The sequence below is a fragment of the Mandrillus leucophaeus genome, unplaced genomic scaffold, assembly GCF_000951045.1.
Source record: "Mandrillus leucophaeus isolate KB7577 unplaced genomic scaffold, Mleu.le_1.0 Scaffold1286, whole genome shotgun sequence".
In the NCBI taxonomy this organism is placed as follows: Eukaryota; Metazoa; Chordata; class Mammalia; order Primates; family Cercopithecidae; genus Mandrillus; species Mandrillus leucophaeus.
The window spans coordinates 410,580-418,993 of NW_012101239.1; positions in this window are offsets into that span (position 1 = coordinate 410,580).

An 8,414-nucleotide genomic window follows, 5' to 3' on the forward strand; every position below is an offset into this window, starting at 1 on the left:
TTGAAGATATTGCTATCTGAGTTCTTTCTACATTCTTTACCAATAATTATTTACTAAGATTTTATTTTCCAAATCATTTGGATCAGGGTACGTGTCCATTCCCTTTCATTGTAAATCTAATTTATAATTTTCTTAGATTTTTTAACTGAAAAGGTTTATTTTTCTTACCTGTACATGGAGATATAATTGCTGTTGTTGTTTTTGTATTGATTCTGTAAATTCTTTCTTAGAGACAATAACCGTTCTAATTGGAAGGTAATAGACAATCATCACCTTATAGAAGGCATAAACACAATTTTGTAATAGTGTGCCTTGTAATTCACTGCCTATTGATAGTGTGGGGTACTTATATTAGGTATGCTACCACTTGTAAAAATAACTAGTTTAGTTGCATGGATATTAGGAGTCCTGTCCATGTTTCTTACTGTTTTTATAACCTTGTACAAATTAAACTAACATTTTTTTTTTGAGACAGAGGCTCACACTGTCTTCTGAAACTCAATTTATATTCCTCTCTGAAATGATTTTAAAGAGACATAGCTTCCTTTATGGTAATTGCACAGTGGAAAATTTGAGTCATGCATTAGAACAACACAGACTTTGTTGGATGCCATTATCTTTATACATAGCTTTTTCTATAGACTGAAAAATATGTAAGAATGTAGAAAAATAGCAACAGAAGCTGTAAATTTGTCAACCTAAAAAAGACAAAATAACTGCAATTTCTCTACATGATTATTTTCCCAGCCTATCTTAAATGCTACATTTTTTTAGATTCTATGAGCATTACTACCACAGTATACACACACACACACACACACACACACACACATAATTGTAGGGTTTACACTTTAGCTTATACTTAGTATTTCCAGAACAAAGATTTGTATTTGTTCATCCAACTGCTCATTCAGCCATATTGAACTAGAAGGGAAGCAACTTCCTTTTTGTTATGCTTTAATAGATACATTTTGGCAAGTGTTTTTCAATAAGCTTCACCTTATTCCTGAAAAAAAAAAAAAAATCAGGCATTCTCTAAGCAGGCAAAAGCTAATAAATCAAATGCAGTGTTAATCAATAAAAGTAATCAGCCTCTGTAGCAAAACCTGTCTATTACAATATGGAACAACTAGCTTTGGGGTGTACTTTAAGACACAATTTAAAGTGTAAACACTGAGTTGTTCTTTCCACTTTATTTCAAGTAACATTAGAATTTTAGATAAGACAAGTTTAACCAGATTCTTTGAGAGTATGTGCACTGATGAGTATAAAAAGAATGTTGAAAAGAATCATGGAAATCAGTGTGAAAACAATTCTATGCAATATGATGTATCACATAAAAATAAGCTCTGCTGTATAATTCCAAATGAGACTTTGTGAAATGAAAATGCACCTTTGTGGTTTACGTGCCATTCAAAGTTTTCATCTAATTTCCATGTCAGCATCTATTGTGCATTTTTCTCATTCTATAATCAACTGTAGATTTAATGACATGCCTAGTTTTTTTTAAATTGCATTTGGTTAAATTGTTCTACACTTTATGCTTTGCTGACATAGATTTTTAAATTAATTAATTGACTATATAAGATACTTAGAGTAGCAGAGAAACTAGAATAAGAGTGGAATATTAAAGCAATTGAGCATTAAAAAATGAAGAAATTAAATAAATTATTAGAAGAAATTGTATAAAAATATTTATAACAGGTATGTACTAGAGGAGGTTAGCAAAAAAAAGTATTAAAACCAAAAATAACAAAAGCTACAATGAATTCATGTAATTAAGAATAAAAGAAAGGTTAGTTGGAACACATTATTTTTTAGCATTACAAAATCTTTATGGTAAAAAAATACAAGTATTTCAACCAATTTTTGCTAAAATAAACTCCCCCAATTCTACTATATATAACAATGTTAATGAAAAGTACTTTACAAACTTAAATACTTATGATTATTTTATCAAAAATTGCTAATATCTTTGTCTTTCTAAAAATATCATTAATATACTAAGCTCTTTAAATATTGAATATCTAAGTAGCACTAATCCAGTAATATAACTATGGTAACAACAACCTATCAACAACACTTAGGGTTGTTTACTACACAACAAGCATATAAATTCTTATATATGGTCTACAACAGTGATCCCCAACCTTTTTGGCACCAGGGACTGGTTTCGTGAAAGACAATTTTTCAACAGACCAGGGTTAGAGGATGGTTTCAAGATGATTCAAGTGCATTACATTTATTGTGCACTTTATTTCTCTTATTATTACATTGCAATGTATAATGAAATAATTATGCAACTCATTATAATGTAGAATCACTGGGATCCCTGAGCTTGTTTTCCTGCAATTAGATGGTCCATCTGGGGATGATGGGAGACAGTGACAGGACATTAAGCATTAGGTTCTCATAAAGAGCATGCATCCTAGATCCCTCACATGTGCAGTTCACAGTAAGGTTCACACTCCTACGAGAATCTAATATCGCTGCTAATCTGACAGAAGGTGGAGCTCAGTCAGTAATGCAAATGGGGGGAGTGGCTGTACATACAGAGGAAGCTTCTCTCGCTGGGTTTGTCTAGCAGAGTTCTTAACAGGGCACAGACTAGTACCAATCTGTGGCCTGGCGGTTGGGGCCTCCTGATCTACAATCTATATTGCAAGTCTGTAAACAGCTCTCTCATATTTGAAAAACGAAATATAAAACTTTAATTTGGGGTTTATTTGTAAATGTTCCCACACCTAAGCTTCATATTAAGTATTTATAACCCATGGGGAGCTGCAACATATATTTAAGACTAAAGCACTTAGATGAGCAACAGTCTGTTTGGGGACTGGAGAAATACAAAGTCTGAAAAGACTTTTGCTGTGGTGATTCCCTTATGTTATTAGCTGCTTAAACAGCAGGCAGAAAGGAGCATTGGGCACAGCAAAACACCAGCGTTGACCTGTATGTTTGGTTTAGATACATGAGAGCTAGTGTGGCACAGCTCACCTACTGGAACCTCATTACCAAGCTCATTAAGGACTTATTGCTAGAGTAAAGCTGCTACACTGTGTTAACTCCAGCTAGGAAGGAAATTGGAATACCAGGGGCAAAGTCATGTACGTGACCTGTCAGATTAAGACCTACTGATGCCTAAAACTTAGGAGCTGTTGTGTGGAATTAATTTCTAAGTTACTATAATAATCCCAAGTAAGGATTTAGTTAAGTTTCTTATTTTTGTAATAAAAGGAAATGTAAAATTCAATGATCTATGTGTATACTTTCATGTTAAATTTTCAACAGGTGATATCTATGCTCTATTCCAGTTTTTCAAGTAGTAACTTTATGAAACAAGGTTTTTTTGTGTGTCTTTGACCACTATACATGAGAGGCTACAGGCTTCTAGGAAAATTGTCTGTAAGAATGTTTTTCCAGAAAAATTAAAATTTATCAGGAAAGTATTTACAGTTCAGATTGCCAAGTGTTTGTTTAATGAACTTACACTTCTCAAAAACAAGCTCTTTGGAGTTCAGTTTTAAAGCATGTTAATTCACTCTAATGTGACATAAAGTCTTTTTTGAAATAGGGCTAATGGAATTTTATTCTCTATCTCCACTGAAGTGATTATAAACTTTCACTTAACAATATCTCTGTAGCTTTTATGGAAATCCCCAAGGGTTAAGAAATGGGCCAGAGAATAGCATAATCCCAATCATTTTTCATACTAAAACTCTTCCTTTTTACACATTTAAGCATTTAGAATAGTTATGAATCATTAATTTATGTTAGTGTACGGTTTTAATACCCTGAAGCAGGCACAGTCTCTTACCAGTTTTCACTGTAGCACTCCACTCTGTGCCACCTGGATCTTATGAATCAGCAGCTGCTTTCAACATCAATTGAACAATCAGCATCCATGGTCATAGGGCGAGGAGCTTAATTATGAGACTTAAACTTGTTTCATGAGGACAACAATTTTGTTTTGATTCTTAAACTCTATGAAAGGAGCTTGTCTTTTCTATCCCAGCAATTGAATTATTTACTGTTTCAACTTGTCTAACTGATGAAGTACCCTAGGGTCTTCTTCAAAGTCTATAATACAAGTGTTAATAACCACACTTTAAACCTCTAACAGAAGTGTAAAATGCCAGTAGATGATGATAAATCTCAGAGTGTGCAATACACCCTATTATAGTTGAAAAACATATTTTTTCTTAGGCTAATGACTATCTGTCATGTGTTTAAAACCCAAAGCTCTCAAAACTCCAGTGTATAAAATGAAACTTTAAAAAGGTCTAAAAAATGCAAATTTCCCTAGAATTTGTGAAAATAACTCACGCTTTAATTTTTATCCCTTGTTTTTGCACCAGCAATTAAGGCAATATGAGTAAACTTTAATGCTATCTGCTAATATTTTCTTATCAATTATGTTAGATCCCACTTTCCAGACATATTTCTTTTTTTTTTTTTTAGACAGAGTCTTGCTCTGTCGCCCAGGCTGGAGTGCAGTGGCAGGATCTCAGCTCACTGCAAGCTCCGCCGCCTCCCGGGTTCACGCCCTTCTCTTACCTCAGCCTCCAGAGAAGCTGGGACTACAGGTGCCCGCCACCACGCCTGGCTAATTTTTTTTGTATTTTTAGTAGAGATGGGGTTTCACCATGTTTGCCAGGATGGTCTCGATCTCCTGACGTATTTCTTAAGTTGATAAACAGATAGCTATCACATTTATTCACAATATTATTTAATTTCTACATTTTTCATTTTATTATACATATTTTCAGTATCTTGAATATAAATTACAAATAAAAAAGAAGGTATACTGCAATAAAAATTAGTTTATTTTATGACTTTATAATAACCAAAAATAAAATAAATCAATAGGTTCATTTGATTTAACCAAAAGTAAAATGAACCAAAGTTAAATTGAGCAAATATTAAAAATAAAAATTAAAAGTGCTACTAATTTTGTTTTAATGTATTAATTGTTTAATTCAATTAGTTAGAATTAGTATAATAAAAATATGATGGAGATCAGTTTGTTAGTGAGTTGAACATTATTACTCCTCTGTCTCTATGTAAGACTTAGTGAGCCAGATTTCATGAGGCATCTGTGGAAGGTGGAAAGTGGACTGGATAATAATAAAGAAGTAAACACAATTCTCAAACCAATAGCAGTAAACTGAAAAAAAAAAAGTTCGTAAAATTAAAAAACTAGAAGTGATATTGAAACTGACCCAATAACCTCATAGACAGGTGTTAGGTGTTTGTTTGTTTGTTTGTTTTGATAAACATAGAAATTGACCCTTCTGGTCTTAAAGCTTGAAACTCACCAGATCCAGACAATGATATGCCAGGCCCCTCATTCATTATGATTGTTTCCTTACTCATCCCAAGTTCCTATTTTCCAATAGATAGTTACATTCCTTCCCTAATATAAAAACTCCTCATTTTAATTGGCCAGGGAGATGGATTTGAGACCAATCTCCCATCTCTTTGGCTGCAGCACTCAATTAAGCCTTCTTCCTTGTCAATAATCGTGGTCTCAGTCATTGGGCACTCTGTGTGGGGAGCAGAAGAACCTAGACTTAACCCCTGGGGTTTTGGTTACAGTATCTTCTAGAGAGAGAAGGGTAAGTGTTTTTTAGGGATGCCATAACAAATTACTCCAATCATGGGGGCTTAAAACCACAGAAATACACGTTCTCCTAGTTCTGGATACCAGAAGTTCAAAATCAGGGTATTGGCAGAGCTGCACTCCCTTCAAAGGCTGTAGAGAAGAATATGGTCCTGGCCTCTTCCAGCTTCTGGTAGTTGTCAGCATTCCTTAACATTTCCTGGCTGTAGCCACATTACTTCAATCTCTGCTTATGGCTTTACGTTGCTGTCTCCTGTGTGTATCTATGTCCTCTTCTGTCTGTGTCTCTCTCCTATAAGGACACTTGTAGATATATTCAGGATAACTCAGAATTATCTCCTCATCTAAAAATTCTAAACATAATTACACCTGTATACCCATTTTCCAAATAGATATTAAAGATAATATTTATAGATTTCAGGAATTAGGATGTGGATATATCTTATTTTGGGACCAATGGTGAGCCCACTACAGTAACTAACAATTTTTAAAAAAATAGTAAGAGCATTCTCACAAGTCAATCCTTTGTCAGTGCCCAACTCCTCCCAGAATAAGGATATAACAATAGTAGGTTTATTCTGTCTGTCATGAGCAATGACTTCAGATTTGTGGTTAGGAGGACAAGAACTCACTCATAGGCTTGGTTATATTTGGCAGTCATGAGAAAAACAAGATTCTAAATGATTAAATACTAAAGTACACTCTTCAGCAGTGAAATCATAAGCATTGGAGGTAAGATGGAATATGTAATATTTGGCATAAGTCCCATTCTTCACCTCTCCACACATACGAGTATCACCTCCAGTAATGAGCAGCAAAGGAAAACTGTACTGTAAACCAATAAATACCGATGCACAGGTTAAAAATATAAAATATGCACTCAGCTGAAAATCACCAAAACTTAATGACAGAAAGCAGCATGAGATAGCAATAATATAACAAATTCAGGTAACTATCTCATGCCCAAGAACAAAATTTTAATAATGCGAACAAAATTTTAATAATGCAAACAAAAAGAAAAGAATTAACATTATCAGTGCCTTTAACAAAATGTAAGGCTTAACCTCTCACCATTAATAATTATAAAATCTAAGTTAAAAGTTTCAAAACAAACAGATCTTCAAAGGTGTCAGAAAATATCAAAATTAGCCATAAATCAAGTGGCTGAGATCTCAAAGAACAGATAAGGAAGCTGAAGAAATTCCAGATTCATCAATGCATTAATCCTTAGAGCATTTGATAATTTGCTCATTCCTGGAAAATACCTAGAGACTGAAAAGAATGTAGTTACCTAGAGTCTGAGGAGCTCTTGCAGGACTAGAGAGAAAGTAATTACATAAAAACCAGGCAGGACCAAGCTGCCATGACTTGAGACATTATAACCATGAAAAAAAGCTGTGAAACATGCATGAACCTAATATTTTATAAGCAATATATGCCATTAAGGCATTTAATAACTCCTAAAGGGCAAGTGCAGGGTGCAAAAAGAGACAAGACAAAAAACTGCAGCTCTATGGCTAAAAAATTAATGAGAAAAGTATTCAACATCAAAGTACTATGGAGAAAATTGGAGTTCAGTATCACCTAAAGAAAATGTGTCCTGGAAAACACACCAGACTTTCATTTGTAGCATCAGCAGATTCTGATAATAATGAATAGACAGTTTTAATTGAATTAAAATGATTTGCTCGTATTCTGTGCACCTAGTGGAATAAGTCCATTGTTTCTGGAAGGAAAAGATATGATTTCACTTACAAAGTACAAAGTTTAATTTAAAATTACCAGGCATTCCAGATTTAAGAATAAAATTATTAAAAACCAAAATAACCGACAAATTATATAAACATGCAGAGCAGATCATGATGTAGAAGTTATCATGCAAGAATTTTATTGGAATTATCATTCATATGTTTGAAAAAAATAAATGAATAAAGAGAATTTCATCAAAGTATTAGACTGATTAAAAATAACTTAAAAAGTCATAAATCTCAAAAATAGGATAATTGATATTATAAATACAGTAGATGGGCTTAACCAAAGATCATGCAAAATAGGCAATAGATTAAGATTAAAGAAGGAGATCAAAATCATTGGGAAATAGCTAAAAAATAAGGACATGTCAGAGAAAGTCTAGGTACTAGAAATAAAAACATTCAAAAAGGACACATGTGGGGCAAAAGAAAAATGTTTACTAAATGTGTAATTGAAGATTTTGAAAGCGGAATAAAGGCAAAAGCAATATTTTCATACGTATTTTATTTACCAAAGTTGAAAAAGAAATCAAACCCCATATTCAAGAAGCTCTGTGAAATCAAATCAATATAAAGGCAAAAAGATTGACATCTTACGAAATCAGAATAAAACTGTATAAAATGGAAGACAAAGAGAAAATTATTTTAAATAGTCAGCAAATTATATATTTACTTTAGAGGGACAAAAACTACAAAACAAATGACTTTTCAAAAGAAATCATAAAAATTAGGAAGCAATAAATGATTTTTGTAATCTTACGAAAGAAGAAATAAATAACAATGTAGAAAGAAACTTTTTTTCAGAGAAAGGTTCTTGCTATATTGACCAGGCTGGACTCAGATTCCTGGGTTCACGCTATCCTCCCACCTCAGCCTCGCATGCCACCACCTTAGGCTCAATGTAGAATTTTGTATCCAACGTTAAAAAATGCAATTGAATAAATCCTGCTTTTAGTTCGAGATGTAGAACTTCAAAGAGCACCACTCTACACTTACAAGGAAAAGCTAGACAAGTTAAGAACTTTACCTTAATTCATTAG